The sequence below is a fragment of the Miscanthus floridulus genome, chromosome 18 (assembly GCF_019320115.1).
Source record: "Miscanthus floridulus cultivar M001 chromosome 18, ASM1932011v1, whole genome shotgun sequence".
In the NCBI taxonomy this organism is placed as follows: Eukaryota; Viridiplantae; Streptophyta; class Magnoliopsida; order Poales; family Poaceae; genus Miscanthus; species Miscanthus floridulus.
Window position 1 is genome coordinate 122164975 of NC_089597.1, and position 18512 is coordinate 122183486.

The 18512-nt window shown below is 45.5% G+C and overlaps 1 pseudogene; it reads left to right on the forward strand.

Moving 5' to 3' along the window:
- Positions 1-2324: 2324 nt before the first annotated feature.
- On the forward strand, positions 2325-3746 carry LOC136524525 (F-box protein KIB3-like; annotated as a pseudogene).
- The last annotated feature ends 14766 nt before the right edge of the window (positions 3747-18512 follow it).

Consider the following 18512-nt stretch of genomic DNA (forward strand, 5'->3'; position numbering starts at 1 on the left):
AAATAAAAAAATTCTCACCTGAAAACTAGTATTGCTCAAAAAGGCACCAAAAGAAAAACATGATTTTAGGGATAATATGAAGCTAGTTTCATATTTTCTGATCTAATATAAATTTTCTATAATTTTTAAGTTTAAATTAGATTTTAGGAATTTTATTATTTTTCTAATAAAAAATATTTGCATAATTTATTTTTAAAATATTTTACGCCCTCGAACTGTCAACCAGAGTCCTGTTCGCTTCACTAAAAAAAAAGTACTTGTCAGAGAAAAACGGTATACAATGGCTAATAAAAGTTCAAGCGAACAGGACCGCCTTGTCACCATAGTCTGCAGTACCATCGCATGTAAAGTCGCCGCCGCCGTCGCCGCCGCCTCCTCTCACCGCCGCCGTCGCCGACTAATCCGATTCCCCTGTTACCCTCTACCATCACATGTGTTGCTCTTGGGGCGCCAACCCCAGCGACCGCTTGTTACCCGATCCCCAAGATCGGGCGTGACTATCCGAACGGACGCTGGACCCCTCTCGCAATTCGCCGGAGGACGCGGCGGGGAACTTCTGGCCACGGCAGGGGTAACTGAGTAAGGTGCGTACCACCCTGGTGGTCTAGCGCTTTCCGTTTCCTGATTAATTGTTGACATGCTTGTTTCACTCAGGTCCTTGGATATGGTTTATGCCGAGCTCTGATGTCAATGTTACGCGGTATTTTTGCCAGTGGTGCAACAGAATCGGATGCCAAACGACGAAATCCACAGGGATCCTCTAGCAAAAATTGTATATTATCGGTGTTTCACCACTGCCGCCGGTCTTGTATTTTATATATAGCGTCAAAAATTGGATCTTTGGACAGTTTTGGATCCCAAGTGGCTGAATAAATAGGATCCTCAAGCAGAAGACGTATGCAACCCATATCTTTGGACAATTTCTGATCCGAAGCGGCTGAGTAGGGATGGCAACGGGTGAGAAACCCGGTGGGGGGCGGAAGAACACACCCGCCCCCACCAGGGTTCAAACACCCCGTCACCCGTACCCGTCACCTGTGACGGGTCTCAAATTTATCCAGACCCATCACCCGCGTGGGTAACGGGTACCCATCGGGTGACCCATCCTCATTTAATAATAACACAAGATCACAATTCACAAAGCTAACATCATCAAAAATTCAGAATGATCATGTAAGTATGCGGCGCAGGAAGCGGATGCGAACAGACATGGAGACGCCTGGGTTGTGGCGTTGCTGAATGAGGAGGATTAATTGGAACGCTAGGGTTTTCTTCTCTATATACTGTTTAATGACTGGATGGACCTATGTGTCATACTCAAATGGGGGACCCATCAGGTAACGGGTTTGGGGTATACAAGAACGCACCCATACCCGCTTCACCCGATGGGTGAGGTAATCACCCAGTAATATACCCGTGGGGGGCAAAATCTCCCAAACCCATACCCTAATAGGGTTTTTACCCGCGGGTAAACGGGTCACGCCCGTTGCCATCCCTACGGCTGAGTAACTGGGATCCTCTAGCAGAAGTTGTATACTGCCCATTTTGATATTTCCACAGTTCTCGGATCCAGACTGTCCAAAGTTATTATTCAGCCTAAGTGGTGAACCCTTGTCCAACTATATATATATATATATATATATATATATATATATATATATATATATATATATATATATATATATATATATATATATATATATATATATATATATATATATATATATATATATATAGTTGGACAAGGGTTCACCACTTAGGCTGAATAATAAGCTGGCTTGGCTTGGCTCGTTAAGATAACGAGCTAGCTCGGCTCGACTCGTTAAAAGCTCGAGCTGGTTCGTTAAGCTCGTGAGCCAGGTATAAAAATACACAAAATATAATATTTATATTTATCTAAAGTTTAAGAATATTAATAATATAAAAGAAATGCATCTAGACCAGTTACCAGTCAATTTATAGGGTCTAGACCAGTTACCAGTCAATTGTAAAGTGCAAGACATGAAGTAATACAAAAACTAATATAAGTTTTGATATTTTTTTTCCTAAAAGCTTGGCTCGTTTAGCTCGCGAGCGGCTCGCGAGCTAGCTCGAGTTGGCTCATTATAGCTAACGAGCTAAAACCTTAACTCGGCTTGGCTCGTTATAATAATGAGCCGAGCCAAGTCGAATTAACCACAAGTCCAGCGAGCTAGCGAGCTTCGAATTTTTTCGTAGAGCCTTATTCACCACACACAAGTGGACGAGGGTTCACCGCACCTCGTCATCCAAGTATTTCATCAGTTGTAAAAGGAGCTACATCAGACTCCAACATTTTTGGTGTCATGTCAGGGGGGCTGTCGGAGGACGTCTTGATGAAGATATTTTCAACTCTTGAGGTTCCTGACCTTGTCCGTGCAGGCTCTGTCTCCATACCTACAATTGCCTTCGGAAACTTGGGGCTAGTATTCAGCCACAAACATCAAGCCTCGTATACATCAATAAAGTGGTGTTTGATCCAGTGATTAAAATTTAGGAGGTATATCGAGGATATTGTATGAGGTGTTCGGATACTAATAAAAAAAATAAATTACATAATCTGTCAGTACTTCACGAGACGAATTTTTAAGCCTAATTAATCCGTCATTATCATATGTTTACTGTAGCTCCACATTATCAAATCATGGACTAATTAAGCTTAAAAGATTCGTCTCGCAAATTAGTCACAGACTATGTAATTAGTTTCGTAATTAGTCTATATTTAATATTTCGTACATGTGTCTAAATATTCGATGAAACATCGACTAAAATTGAGAAGGTACAGCCAAACAACACCTAAGTCTTCGGGTGCAAGCGCTGCAGGTTTCTACAGCCTCGTGGAGAACAAGTCATACACATTTACTCTCCCAGACCCTCCTATCCGTAGCAGGTACCTGATTGGCTCTGCCTACGGTTGGGTTGTCACCGCCGACGAGAGGTCTGAGCTTCACCTTGTCAACCCCATCACACGTGACCAGATTGCCCTCCCTTCCGTCACGACCATTGAGCAGGTGAAGCCCATCTATGACAGCAACGGTGCTATTCACATGCACAAGTACTCAAGGTACACTGGGACCCACGGTGAACTCGACCCACCATCAGTCTTGCGCCTTGACAAGCTGCGGGACTATATATTTCACAAGGCATTTTTGTCCTCTGATCCGTCCACAGGAAACTACATTGTAGTGCTCATCCATCACCCATACTGGCAGATTTCATTTGCGAGAGGCGGGGATGAACACTGGGCTTGGTTGCCATATCATTCTTGCTATACAGATTGTGCTTTCAAGGATGAGCTATTGTATGCATTGTTAGTTGATGGAGGAATCCATGCATACAATCTATATGATCCTGCAGTAAAACCACGAGCTGTCATGGAGGGGCTTAAGGGCTGCCTCCCTCCTAAAGTGTACATTGCTCAAGCTCCATGTGGAGATCTGCTGCAAATTTGGAAGGTGAGTGAATATTCTGATCAGGAGGTCGAAGATGTTTCTGAACCTGATTTAGACCCACCAGATGATGATGAATATTTCTCAGTATCAGAAGATGAATCAGAATCTGAGGTAGACACTGTGCCATATAGACACTATACCACTGTGTTCAAAGTATATAGAGTGAACTTGACAGCAATGAAGCTTGTGGAGATAAGTTGCTTGGGTGACAACATACTATCTCTTGGGCTTAACCAATCAATTTGTCTATGTGCCAAAGAATATATCCGCAGTTGAAGGGGAATCATGTCTACTTTACTGATGATGATGAGTACATGTCATGGATTTAACAATAAAGGCCGTAAAATGGGAGTTTTTCACTTGGGTAATAAAACTAGCGAGAAAATTGTTTCTCCTCGGATTTGGTCCAACTGGCCAGCCCGCATCTGGATAGTACCAAATCCTAGAAAGATGAATTCGGCGTTCCTCAGGTGCCAGATCTTGTCCTCCTATAAATAAAATATTAATCTTGTACCTTCATATTATCATGCAACTTCAAACCATAGAGTATTGTGAAGAGCATATGAGAATATGTTTGTTGCTTGCTGCAAAAGGATTACCACTATCGGGCTCATCATAACTCTTCACCTTTCATATTTATAATTATGGTGTGCTAGGAATCAGCCATAGTTCCCCAGTGGTATTGGGGAAATAGTTTCACTGTTCTGTGTATTTCTTTTTGAGGACCTAGTTCTTTTGGAGCAACATTTTTGGATCAGTGACTGGAAAAATCTATAGTGAATGAGGGTATTTGTTGGATGCTTGTTTGTTGCATTAATAATGAAGAAGTAGCCATCATATGTATGAGTTACTTTTAGTGTGAGTTGATGTTAATGGGCATCTTTGACAGAAACAAGCATTTATTTCCTCAAATTCCACCCATGGCTCAGTCTGGATATGTGAATCGATGCTGCATTTCGGAGTAGAGATAATTTTGCCCTTTTCGTGTATTTGATTGAACTGGGGTTTGATAACTTTGAGTCAAATCATATGAAAATTCAGATAACTCTGTACATAATGTACCTATATTTGAAATTTTTCCCCAAGGAAATTGGTATTTGTGTGTGGGTGGTCATAAAGCACATTTGGTGGCCCTCTCGGTGCTGATTCAGAAGTTATTTGAAGCCTGTTCGGGAGGCCGTATCGTATCGTGAATTATTTACTGTTGGTTGGTTTGGTATGAGAGAAAAACACTGTTCCTGGCTGAAAATTTACGATCGTTTACGAGCAAGCGAACAGGCTTTTGATCGCTGTACGTGAGCATCATTTGAACGCATACAGTGATCGTTCAGACTTGCACTTGTTGCATGCTGTGGCTATGATTTTGCAGAAGAAAAAAGAGAGGAAAAAACTGTGACGAACAGACCTGCTCGGTGTCGTAGGTGGTCGGGCGTCGTCTGCAGCGACGTGTGGCTGAAGCTGAGCCGGCCATGGGCGAGGGAGCTTGGGGAACTCTGGGGAGAGAATCACGGGCACGGGCAGTGGCGGAGGCAGCCAAGAGGAAGAACGGCTGAGGTGACGAGGTGAGGTTACCTTGCCGCGGAGGGTGGCTGCGAGGATTTTTTTTTTAATTTTAACAATTTTTGTAAACTAATTTTAAATCTAATATTGTCGGGTTTTTTAACTAACACTTTTGGCCGCGCTTATTGTCCTGGCGCGGCCAAATGCATGTGCCGCGCCATGCATGGTGGCACGGCAGCGGGCTGACGTGGCGGCCACCAAAATCGCGACCGGTGACGTGGCAGGGCTCTGTCGCGCCACCGATCTTGGCGCGGCACTGTCGCACCCTGATCCGTGGCGCGACAGAGCCGAATAAAACCCCCGCGCCAGCCCGCCACCGAGCACGTCGGCCGTCGCGTCGCGAACGTCGACCGCCCGGCCCTCTATTGCCGCCCGGCCCTCTATTGCCGCCTCCCTCCCTCCTCATCCTCATTCAAGGTAATGACGCACATTTTATCATCTTTGTTCAAGGTAATGACGCACATTTTATTTTCGTTTGAATGGTGGATAGGATATTATGAATGAGAGTTAAGGTTAGGAGGAACATAATGTTTGGGAACTATGGTCTACGGTTTGAAGGAGATATTTGTTTGATTTCGCCAATGTTAAGGTTAATTATTTAGTTAGATGTATGTTTACCATGTATTTTTTTGTTGCTACAATTGTCGGTTATATTATTTTAGTTGCATTGCAAATAATTATATTTTACATTAATTTGTGTTGTTTTGATTGATATTTAGTTTGAACCGTTTTATTAGATGAAAGACATGTTTCGAGAGCAGTTATGGCGAAAACGGGGTCGTTCTAGAGAATTGTACCCCGACGAGTCTAGCAAAGATGCCCCCGTCCCTCCTGAACTCCATGTCCCTAACTGTGAATGTGGTCGTCCAGCCGACGTGTTTCAATCGAGACATCCGGACACAGCGGCTCGTTGCTTCTACACATTCAGTCATTTTAATGTAAGTAATTATTTTCGTATGTTTTTTTCTTCATTTGTATTACTACCCATCTATATATTTTGTTGGAATTTTATTGTGTAGGCCCATGAGGTGCTTTTTCTTTCAGTGGATCGACGGTGCAGACAAGTTTTACCTCAGGTACCTCATTTTCGACGATTGGTGGAGAGGACGACATTCACGAGAGCACTTTGAGCAGTGGGTTCCACCTCTCCCTAACCCCTCTCCAATGATGGCTAAGGAGAAGCACTTAGCCACAGTTAGACGACTCGAGGAACCTCCTCTGTGCCATTGTGGAGACCAAGCCGTGATAAATCCTGACAATACATTGGAGTTTGTGTGTCCAAACAAGCATGAAGTAAGTGTAAAGTGTATGTGTTGAAATATTGAGCTATATCTGTCATGTACTAATGTCACGTTATTTAGGTGTATTCAATGGCGAAGTGTCGTTTCAAGGAGTGATTGTATGGTCCTAAGAATAAATGGTCAAAAAACCTCCAAAAGCAAAGCAAAAGATGAAAGAAAGATTAATTTACAAAGCACCGCCAGTCAAGTACGAATGTGGTGTTAAATCCAACTACGATCTAGTCCCTTCAGAGCTTGGAATAGGCCATTATTACGGCCATATGATTGACTATGATGAGGTTGGTTATTTTTTAGGTAACCATAAAATCGTATTTTGTTTCTTTTGATAAGACATATATGATATAATTTATCGTTTGAACAGAGCACTAGAAAATACAGGTGGGAATGTTATGATGGTCAAGCTAATTTCTTGGATGAACTGAAGGGAAAGCAAGTAATTGCACGAAAGAGGGGATATGGACCTGACTACGTCAACCTTTTTTGTTAAACATCACAAAGACAATATGCGTGAGTTTGCTATACAGTATGGTATTTGTAACCCGGTCGACGTTGGGCTTGTCAAATGAGGATTGGAGAAACGGATGACATTAGAGGAGGAGAGGACAAGGAAGGATGCAAGGGAGGAGACAAGAGTACAGATACAGGTCTTGAATAAGCATGTTGTTTCATTATGTGCCAGTGAGTGCTTGGAAGCCTTTTTTCGTTGCCTGATTTTAAATGTAATATAGTCGCGTTGCTAACTGATTGTATTTTTTACATGAAGGGATTGAATACAACGAGGACCATGTTGTAGAGGTGGCTCGTTGAAGGTACGAGGAAAAGAAGTTAGATGAGCACAGAAAGCAAGTTGGTCGCACCGTTAAATCACTGATTGTGTTGTCTGATGAGGGAGACGAGGATGAGGACGACACTACCAGACTCGGCGAGCTCATCGCTCTAGCAGAGGTGGGCTTGCAGGCAGAGGAGGCTGAGGACAACACTGGCAGACTGAGCGAGCTCATCACTCTAGCAGAGGCGGGCTTGTAGATGGAGGAGGATGACGACACGTTCTTCACTCAAGCCACAGAGGCCGTAGATGAAGCGTAGGCCGCTTACTATAGGCGAAAGGTATATCAGGACAATGCAGGTGAGCCAAGCCACAGCAACAGGGTCGTGGTTGAAGATTGGTACTCGGACGCGCCATAGACCACGGCTCGGTAGTGACGTGGACAGACAACATCCAGCTTCAATTGAGTTGTTGTCGGTGCTGTACAAAACTACAAGTGCTACCATGACTTGCGCAAGTTGAAACAAACATGATGCAAATAAATGGACGACAAGTTGCCACATAACATTTTCATTGGTTTATGACTCTAAGTTGCCGACGACAATATTCATTTGACATAAGTTCGACATAATGAACTAAGTCCCAACAATGTAAGGATCCCTCGAACGCCTCTCGAACGCCTCGTTTATGACTCTTGCACACGTAGAAGCCACATGAACCATAACCACGATTCATTGTTCTCTCCCTCTACCAAAGTAAAAGCCATGGGTACTATCTGGTCCTCAGGATCAACAGCTGCAGCCATCATCAAGGTGCCCCTGTACTTTCCTATCATAAAAGTGCCATCAACGAGTACGACTGGCCGACAAAACTGGAATGCATGTTCTGTTTGCGCGAACGACCAGAACACACGATATAGGACATGCCTCAATGGGTCCTGAAAAAAACATCCCTCTTGTGTCCACAAACCATTTCAAGCTAGGGTTGTAGTAATGCATTGCATATAAGATGCAGGGCACCCTATTGTACGCTTCCTCCCAAAGTACCCCATCGAATCGCCAGAGCAATTTACTTAGCATGCCAAGCCTTTCCGTACGTCACATCGTACTTAACAAATCTAGATATGGACTGTTGTAAAGAAGACACCGAGATATTGTTATTGTCATCAACGAGCCCCAATATACGATGGGCAAGGTAACGTGCAGTGAGCTACTGATGATTTTCCTTCCCCCTATTGTCTAGACAAGTGTGGGGTTTGACAACTTTAGTTATCCTCCACTTACCATCACTATATCTCTTTCGTGCATTTAACCTCCACATACAACCGTTTTTGCATATCACGTGGTACCTCAACTCCTGGTCTGAATGAGTGATGGTGTACGGCCTATGGTGGTACATAGCATAGTCCTAAAGGAAGAGTTTCATCTCTGACATTGTGTTGAATATCATCCCCTTCCTAAAGGTCTCTTTCTCATGGTTGTACAAAGAATTCCTACACATCTAGAGACCGGTGTCATAAACTGCCATATCCATTATGCTGACATCCCTATAGTTCGGAACGCCCCTGAAAGGTACATTCTTGGACCTTAGTTGATCAATCTTAGTCACTATGTAAGGTGGTGGTGGAACATACTACTGCGCTTTGCTAATTCTGGCCCACAAATCATAGGGGGGGTATCATCTGCAGCAAAATCTGTGACTAGTCTACCCTAAGCCTAGACACCATGCAAAACCTCATTTGGTACTGGTAATGGCATAGTATGAACCAGTACTGGCATGGCATCAGCCAGTGTTGGCACAGCATCTGTACCTCCTTGGTCATCATCAGAATCGTCTGAATCACTGCTAACTACATCACCGATCCTGTCTGAAAGGATCAAGATGTCCAAGAGGAGGGGTGAATTGAGCTAATTCTAAATTTCTTTACAATAATTAAATCCTATGATTAGCCCAATTAACCACTTGAAAGCATCTAGGCCCCTAGTTGGGTTTCGGTGATTAATGACAATACAAGATTACTATGACTAACATGTGTTTTGTAGAGGCAATTAAGTTAGGTCATGGTAATGGGGATCATTTGGGCAATCCAGGTGGTCATGCCCCTACGATGGAAATTGTTTCAGTTTTCAAAGGATGGACGACAAGGTTAAGGATGACTAGTTCTAAGTGTCGATTGGAGTTGGAGTTAAACTTAGAGTAGTTTAGGACTTTATTTTTCCTTTGGCCGTACTATTAAGGGGGGTATGGACGGGTAGCTTGACCTAGATGAGTCTAGTGAGTTAAGTGTGGTGCACACTTGTTAAAACTAGCACTAGGTAGCTCCTACATATGCCTAAGATCCAATAGAGCAAACTTCATTCACATATGATCAAGAGTTGGAAGTGAATGGAGAGTCAAATGCTGACTGGACGCTGGCTCTGGTGTGACCGGACGCTGGCCGCAGGGTCCAGTCAGTTCATTTGACTAAGAAGATTGCGTCTGGTGCGACCGAACGCTGGAGTGGTCAAGTGACTGGACACTATGGTCCAGCGTCCGGTCAACTCCAGTAAGGTTCCAGAAAAGAATATCTGTGACCGGACGCGTTCGGTCAGCACTGACCGGACCCTAGGGGTTCAGCGTCCGGTCGAGTACAGTAAGGTTCCAGTGAGGGTTTAATACGATCAGACACGTCCGGTCAGTGGTGACCGGACCCTATCATCGTCCGGTCAACACTTAATCACTGGTGTACGGGTTGAACTAACCAGAGCGTTCGGTCGACCGGAGCATCCGGTCACCCCGCAGAGGCACAAAACAGTTCGTTTTTAGGCTGCCTTATAAATAGAAGCTCCACTCGTGTGTGGAGTCACTTTTGCTCATTCCAACAGCTAAGAAACACGTTTGTGAGTGCCAAGAAGAGCAAGGTCCTAGTGAGGTGATTGATATTTGAGAATCCAAGAGAGTAGCCTCATTAGTGAATCAAGAGTAGCAAAGTGTGCATTCACCGTTCTCATTAGGCTTTGAGTGGTCAAGTGAGAGTTCATGCTTGTTACTCTTGGTGATCACCATCACCTAGATGGCTTGGTGGTGATTGGGAGCTTGGTGATCACCCGACAGAGCTTGTGGGTGGCCTAACTCAAGTTGTGAGCGGTTTTGGGTGATTCGCCGCGACGGAGTGTTGAAGAATCAACCCGTAGAGAGCACTTGATCCTTGCGCGGATCAAGGGGGAGCTACACCCTTGCGCTGGTGCTCCAATGAGGACTAGTGGGGAGTGGCGACTCTCCGATACCTCGGCAAAACATCACCGCTTTCCTCTCTCTCTATTTACTTTGAGCATTTACTTTGAGCAATTCAATACTTGTTTTTACATTCATAGAATTGCCATGTTAGAGTAAGTTTGGAACATAGGTTGCAAGTCCTTTGTGTGTTAGATTAATAGAAACACTTTTCTAGGCACAAGGGGTTAATTGGGTTAACCGTATGATTTAATTATTGCAAGAAAATTTAGAATTAGCCCAATTCACCCCCCCTCTTGGGCATCTTGATTCTTTCAATTGGTATCAGAGCCTCGTGCTCACATTTTTTAGCTTAATTGCTTTGAGTAAGATGTCTCATGGGGATGGACCTCCTCCTATCTTTGAGGGAGATGACTTTCCACATTAGAAAATCCGCATGGAGGCATACTTAGAAGTTCTAGATGTTGGTACACTTAGAGCCACCTCACAAGGCTTCCCAAAACCTCAAAATGCTACTAACTTACAAGGCGATGAGGTTAATTATGAAAAGTGGAATGCAAAGGCTCGAAACACCATCTTTAGAGGCCTTGGCAAAGATGTGTTCAACCGCATAAGGAACCACAAAGACGCCCATGCACTATGGTCGGACGTTTGTGCGCTCCATGAGGGAACCAAGAGTGAGCATGAGGAACGCTATCATCTTGTAATTAAAAAGCTAAATTCTTTTGAGATACTTCCCAAAGAATATGCAAATGAGATGTATTCACATTTAAATGTTCTTGTAGAGGAAGTCAATGGGCTTGGACTTACTCAAATGTCACCATCCGATGTTGTGAGAAAGATCTTGAGTGTCCTCTCCATTGACAAATATGGGCATATTGTGACCGTGCTACATTAAGGTGATCTTTCCGCTGCTACACCGACACAAATATTAGGAAAGATCAATGCTCATGAGATGTACATGCACATCATGCCACAAGATGGCTCATCCTCTACCAAGAAGAAAGAGAAGGACTTAGCATTCAAAGCTAGCCAAGATAAGGGCAAAGCAAGACTTGAGTATGAGAGCTCAAGTGATGTAGAAGATGAAGATGAAAATCTTGCTCTCATGGTGAAGAAAGCTGCCAAGATGCTAAAGAAGCTAAACAAGTGCAGCATCAAGTTTGACGACAAGAAGACGAAGTTCTTCACAAGCTCAAGAAGAAAGCCAATCTCTGAAATGGATTGCTTCAATTGTGGTGAACTTGGTCATCTAGCACACCAATGCACTAAGCCCAAGAAAGACAAGTTCAAGAACAAGTTCAAGGGCAAGAAAGATGACTCAAGTAATGAAGAAGAAGATGAAAAGAAGAAGAACAAGCCATACAAGAAGAGAGATGGTAAGAAGAGAGACTTCCACAAGAAGAAGAAGAGTGGAAAGGCCTACATTGTCGGTGATTGGCTCACGGACATTGATTCATCTAGTGGATCATCCGATGATGATAGTGACAATGAGAAGGTGGCCGCTATTGCTATTTGTGGGGGTATTAACCCCTATACCCTTACGACTAGGCTTGGGCCGGCCCGGACCAGGGGGTCTGGCCCACTAGAAGATGACGCATGGCCTGGCCAATCTATTCGGAGTCCCGCGCAAGGAATCAAGGCAGATTTGGAGATCAAGCAAGATCCTGGTCGGTTAGAATAGGAATCCTTATCCGACCACCTATGACAATTGTAACTGGTTAGGATTAGTTTCCAGATCTGTAACCCTATCCCTCGGACTATATAAGGCGGGCAGAGGACCCCTCTAAAAACATCTCTCATTGACATACAGCAATACAATCAGATGTAGGACGTAGGTATTACGCCTTCATGGCGGCCGAACCTGGATAAAACCTCGTGTCTGTCTTGCGTCACCATCTTGTTTGTAGCTTGTGCATCTATCTGTCGATAATCTACTACCTTAGGCATACCCCTAGGTAGACTATCGACCATATTTCGTTGACAGTGGCACGCCAGGTAGGGGGTGTGCGTACTACTCTCCAGGCAAACAAGATGGTCATCATCCCCGGTTCCATGGCTACGCCAAACGGCCTCACGTTCACCATCGGCCAAATCACCTGGACCACTGGCTCCGATGACTTCATCGCCATGACCACGGAGGAGGCGCAGATTCAATCTGCATCAACCACTGCTTCACCTACATCGGCTATGGCTCTGACCATGGTGGATCTAGCTCTGGCCACACCAGCATCGCCTTCAGCAACACCGACAATCCATCGTCCGCTTCCTCGCTACAAAGGGAGGCAGATCAACAACACCGACCTGCTCGACTCCATCGATCGGGTCAGCACCAAACTTGCTGAAACCCTAGCTCTAGTAAGTTTGATTCAAAGTCAACCTAATGAGCAGGTAACCACTACCCACAACAGATCTACCCGACCAGCTCAGGCCAGTCGTCCTGCATGACTCGGTACGAATCTTGTGGTCACATCTACTCCTGAAGAGCGCTCTGTTCGTCACCGGCCAGCCCCTACGATGGGTCTCTAGCTCTCCGAGTATAAAGCCTCAATGGAGAACTACCAGGCCCAGCCCTACGGCCTGCGCAACTTCATCAACATGGTCTGGATTGAGGATTATCGAGAAGGATTGGTCCACATAGTTCAAGAGGGTGGCTCAAGCTCCTCGTCTGGCATCGCATCTAATGGCTCCATCCACACCGAGCTCCAGCATCATGACAATGAAGGCGTTGAATACGATCTAGATATCCCAGACCATGCCTCGGGGTTCCCATGATTCTCATCCTTCCCACCAAGGCAAGGAGACTTGATCAATGTTGTCAGTAATGACGAACCACCGGCAGTTGGCAAAACAGAACAAGAAAGGCTAGCACGCGAAGCACGTAATATTGACCGGTTTAATCATCGACAAATTGAAGCCGAGGCAGAAGAGGAGGCATGACGCATAAGGGTCCAGCCACATGACCTTAACAATGCCTTTGACAGGGTGGGGGACAAGCAGGTCTTTAGGACTCCAAGCGCCAACGTAGCTATTGTTATGGCAACAATGTAATGACTACCCAATACCCTAGAAACCTAGGCAGTTCATGATGATATACAAGCTTACCTGACGGCAGCTATGGCCTAGACCGTAGAGATTATAAATCAAGCCCAGGCTCCATCCATCTTAGTTGAATCAAGCCACAGCCACCAGTACTCAAGTCACTCACAGCCACCCAACTAACGTGGCTTACACAACAACGACCCATTAGACAACCGTCAAGGTGGAAACGGTGGCCATGATGGTGGTCGGGACGACAACTGCCGCGACTACTAGGATGACAACCGCTGAGACAACCGCGACAGTTGTCGTGATAACTGCGGTCGCAGGGTTAACCAGGGTGGCAACCGGGATCGCTATGATGGCAATAACGATCTCTGCCATTACCTTGGAGAATGAGATCTGCGCGATCGCATTAACCAAAGAGCCAATGATTGTGCATCCCATGAAAGCTATCACTGTATGGAATATGATACTACCCACAACCCTCTAGGTTTAAAGCAGTTTACTCCACACCTTTGCCAAGTTATATGGCCCAAGAACTTCAAGCTCGAAAAACTTCAGAAGTACGATGGCAAGAGGAACCCCGAATTATGGGTCATGCTCTCTGAAACCGTGTGCAGATCAGCCATGGCTGACAAGCACATCATGTCTAATTACTTCCCAGTCGTCGTCGGCCATGCAGGCCACCAATGGCTGGTCAGCTTGCCGGTGAACTACTTTGATTCTTGGCAAGAGCTCAAGCAAGCATTCATCGACAACTTCATTGCTACTTGCGAGCAACCTAGCAACAAATATGATCTGCAGCGGATTCGAGATCGCAAAGATAAGCCACTATGTGAGTATGTCCGACGCTTCTTGGAGATGCACATCAAGGTCCCATCAATCTCTGACAACGAGGCAATCGAGGCTTTCATCACTGGTCTCCGCTTCCATGATACCCTAAGGGACAAGCTCCTTCGCAAGAGACCTGAATCAGTCACAGCGCTCCTAGCCACTGCTAAAAAACATGCAGATGCCGATGATGCTAAAAAGATAATCATCGAAGAAGCAGTAAGGGTTCCACGCTCCAACCATCCTCCACACCGCGATGACTACCATGGCAACCGTGGTCGGAACGACAATTTTGATCGCCGCAACTAGCACAACGATTCCCGTGACCACCACGACCAGCGTAATCAGCGGCGTAATCATCATGACAATTACAGGGGGAAGCGTACTCGGGAAGACGACGGTGAGGTCAACACCATTAAAAAAGGTGGTGGACGTCACAACTATGAAGAGGACTATACCAAAGCATTGAAAGGACCCTGCCAGCTCCATCCCAAGTCAAACCATACCATGGAGAATTGTCATGTTCTCAAATCTATCTACATGTGCCAACAGGCTCTGGATACATCCAACAAGCCTAACGATGTAGGGGAGCAGCGTAACGAGGACAATGACGATGAAGACATAGATCCCCGTCACAAGTACATCAAGCCAACTGATCACGTCCACACCATCATTGGGGGCAAAGTGTCCATCGAGACCAAACAAGAACACAAGCTGCTCGCCCGCGTTTGCTTGAACGTGGCCAACACCGACAACCTCATCGCCGATCCGTGGCTCCCTCCTTGGTCTCACCATGAGATCTCCTTCAGCAAAAAGGACCAATGGGCTATGATACCTGAGCCAAGGCGTTTTCCTCTAGTTCTCGATCCTTGTATCAACAAGGTTTAGTTCGACAGATTGCTGATTGACGGTGGTAGTTCCATCGATATACTGTTCAAGAACAGTTTGCCAGCGCTGAAGATAACCCAAGCTGATCTCAAGCCATATGAGGTACAGTTCTAGGGTGTTCTCCCCAGACATAGCTCCACACCTCTCGGGTAGATCACGCTATGTGTGCAATTTGGTACCCTAGACCACTTCCACACCGACTATGTCAACTTCATGGTCGCTGACTTCGAAGGCACCTACCATGCTATCCTTGGCAGACTAGTGCTCACCAAGTTCATGGCCATACCTCACTATAGGTATTTGGTGCTCAAGATGCCTACTGAGAAGGGGGTTCTAACTCTCAGGGGCAATGTATACGCAGCTTACACCTGTAAGGATGACAGCTTCAAAATAGTAGAGGCTCACGACCTCTCTATTCGCATGGCCGAGACCATGCTCGACGCTAAGAAGACCCCAGCCGACCACTTGGAGATCCTAGAGCTCGAGGCCCCATGCAAGAACATCAAGTCCAAAGAGCACAAAGCAATCTAGCTGGTCGATGGTGATCCCAGCAAAACAGCCCTTATTGGGGCCAACCTGGATCCTAAATAGGAAGACGCGCTCGTCAGGTTCTTGAGGAGCAACGTGAGTGTGTTCGCATGGAAACCCGTTGACATGCCCGGTGTACCTCGGAACTTGATCGAGCACTCCTTAAATGTCAATGGCAAGGCCAAACCTATCAAGCAGAAGCTACGATGATTCACTCGCGACAAAAAGAAGGCTATTATGGTAGAAGTTACACGGCTTTTGGTAGCCGGATTTATCAAAGAAGTGTATCATCCGAAGTGGTTAGCCAACCCGGTTCTTGTATGCAAAAAGAATAATGAATGGAGAATGTGCATTGATTACACTGATCTCAACAAACACTGCCCTAAAGACCCTTTTGGCTTACCACGCATAGACAAGGTCGTAGATTCAACTGCCAGTTGCGAGTTGCTTTCCTTTCTCGATTGCTACTCTGGTTATCACCATATTGCTCTCAAAAAGGACGACCAGATCAAGACATCCTTCATCACGCCCTTCGGCGCCTACTGCTACATGACCATGTCATTCGGGCTCAAGAACATTGGGGCTACCTATCAACGCGCCATATAGGCCTACCTTAAAGACGAGATAAAAGACGATCTTATCGAGGCTTATGTTGACGATGTAGTTGTTAAAACCAAGGAAGCATACATCCTTGTTGACAACCTCAAACGTACCTTTGTAGCTCTCAACACATTCCAATGGAAATTAAACCTAAAGAAGTGTATCTTTGGTGTTCCATCTGGTATATTGCTCAGCAACGTCGTCAGTCACGACGGCATATGACCTAACCCAGAGAAGGTAAAAGCTGTCTTAGACATGAAGCTGCCCAAAAAGGTGAAGGATGTTCAAAAGCTTACCGGATACATGGCTGCCCTCAGTCATTTCATATCAAGATTAGGCGAAAAAGGACTACTGTTTTTCAAGCTGCTCAAAGCATCCGAGAAGTTTGAGTGGTCGAAGGAAGCAGACGCTGCCTTTACACAGTTGAAACAATTTCTTACATCACCTCCGGTCCTCACTGCTCCTAGAGAAGATGAAACCCTCCTGTTTTACATTGTGGCAACTAATCGAGTGGTCTCCACTGCCATGGTGGTCGAGCGCGATGAGCCTGACCATGCCTACAAGGTACAGCGACCAATTTATTTTGTCAGTGAGGTGCTCAATGAATCCAAGACCAGGTACCCATAGATTCAGAAACTGATCTACGCCATACTGATTACATCTCAAAAGTTGAAACATTACTTCGATGAATATCATGTGGTGGTCATGACCGAGTACCCTCTGGGAGACATCATTCGCAACAAGGATGCGAATGGGCGCATCGTCAAATGGGCAATGGAGCTATGTCCTTTCTCCTTGGAATTTGCAAGCTGTACTACATTCAAGTCTCAGGCACTTGTCAATTTCATCATCGAGTGGAAAGACTTAAGCACACCTGCCTCTTAGGGGCCCACCGAGTATTGGAAGATGTACTTCAATGGCTCTCTCAACATCGATGGTGCAGGAGCAGGAGTCCTTTTCGTATCGCCATCCAAGGAGCAGCTCCGATACGTCCTCAGGATTTATTTCCCGGTGTCTAATAACATCGCCGAGTATGAAGCATGCCTACATGGTCTGTGCATTGCGGTCAAGCTCTATGTCAAACGTCTCTATGTCTATGGAGACTCGGCTCTGGTCATCAACCAACTCAACAAGGACTAGGATACGACCAGTGAAAAGATAGACGCATACTACAAATTGATCAGAAAGCTGGAAGGCAAGTTCTACGGCATCGAGTACACACATATGGTTTGGGACAAAAATCAAGCAGCAGATGCGCTGTCAAAGTTAGGATCATCCTAAGCCAAAGTCCCACATGGCGTATTTGTTCAAGACCTGCTCATGCCTTCCATCAAAGAAGAAGATCCCGCGGTCGACAAGCCTCTAGACCAGCTATTGGTGGCTACGGTTCCAACGTTAAACACCACCGAACCACCTCCGACCACTAAGGAGCCTGACTGGAGAGTACCTTTCATCAAGTACCTAACAGATGGTAGCGGTTACACCAATCGGACAGAAAACGAACGCCTGATGCATCATAGTAAGCAGTATCTGCTCGTCGATGGCAAATTGTGGTGCAAGAACGCAAAGGAGGAAATCTTGATGAAGTGTATAACCTAGGAGGATGGTGAACATCTCCTAGACCAAATCCACTCTGGCTCCTACGGCAACCACACGGCCTCGAGAACGCTGGTTGGCAAGGTTTTTCGAGCAGGGTTCTATTGGCCGTCAGCCGTAGCCGATGCAGAGAAGCTAGTCCACCATTGTGAAGGCTGTTAGTTCTTTGCCAAGAGAATCCATGTACCAGCACATGAGATTCAGACAATACTAGCCTCTTGGCCCTTCGCATGCTGGGACTAGATATGATCAGGCCTTTTAAACCGGCCCCTGGGAAATTTACATGCGTCTTTGTGCTGATCGATAAATTTTCCAAGTGGATAGAGTACATGCCCCTGGTCTAGGAATCTTCAGAAAAGGCTGTCACTTTCATCGACCAGGTCATCCACCGCTTCGGCATATCCAACAGCATCATCACTGATCTAGGTACTCAGTTCACCGGGAACGCTTTTTGGGACTTCTGCGATGAAAGGAGCATAGTAGTAAAATACGTCTCGGTGGCGCACCCTAAAGCTAATGGACAGGTTGAGTGGGCAAATGGTATGATCTTGGACGAACTTAAGAAGAGGATGTACAGAGAAAATGACAAAGCTCCCGGAAGATGGCTTAAAGAGTTACCAGCCATGGTCTGGGGTCTCAGAACCTAGCCCAGTCGCAATACTGGCGTATCACCATACTTTATGGTTTATGGCACTAAGGTAGTGCTCCTAGTAGATA